The 381-nt window shown below is 42.0% G+C and overlaps 1 protein-coding gene across 1 annotated transcript in view; it reads left to right on the top strand.

Moving 5' to 3' along the window:
• Positions 1-381, top strand: part of MTSS1 (metastasis suppressor 1) — a 117,328-nt gene that overhangs the window by 48,022 nt on the left and 68,925 nt on the right. The gene's annotated exons all lie outside the window — the stretch shown is intronic.

Here is a 381-nt window from a genome sequence, read left to right as displayed (position 1 = left end):
AATGAGATCTCCCTGGTGTGAATGGAAAGCTTTTGTGCCCAAAACTTTTGGGTAGGCTGTTCAAACCTCTGCAGGCTTGGAAGCCTGAGCGGTGATGAATTTATTGCTTCCCTTGGTACGCTGCTCTTATTAATCTAGCCCAGCTTGCTTCTGCAAAATAGAAGCAAGAAAGCAAGAATTTGTAAAACAAACTCAAATGTTCGCTTACGTTGTTGTTTGGGAAGAATGCCCTTCTAACTAGCTATTTGAACAAATCCAGATGAGAAAGGGAGAGTTGGGGTGGTTGTATTCAGACTGCATTATACAGCAATGAAGATGCATATAGTCACATACCATGGCATCTTCAATCAACAGAACAAGCAACAAAAAGGGCTTCCTGCT

Source organism: Pygoscelis adeliae, unplaced genomic scaffold (assembly GCF_000699105.1).
Source record: "Pygoscelis adeliae isolate BGI_AS28 unplaced genomic scaffold, ASM69910v1 Scaffold103, whole genome shotgun sequence".
Lineage (NCBI taxonomy): Eukaryota > Metazoa > Chordata > Aves > Sphenisciformes > Spheniscidae > Pygoscelis > Pygoscelis adeliae.
Note: the sequence above shows the minus strand (reverse complement) of the source record. Positions and strands in the feature narration are given on the sequence as shown.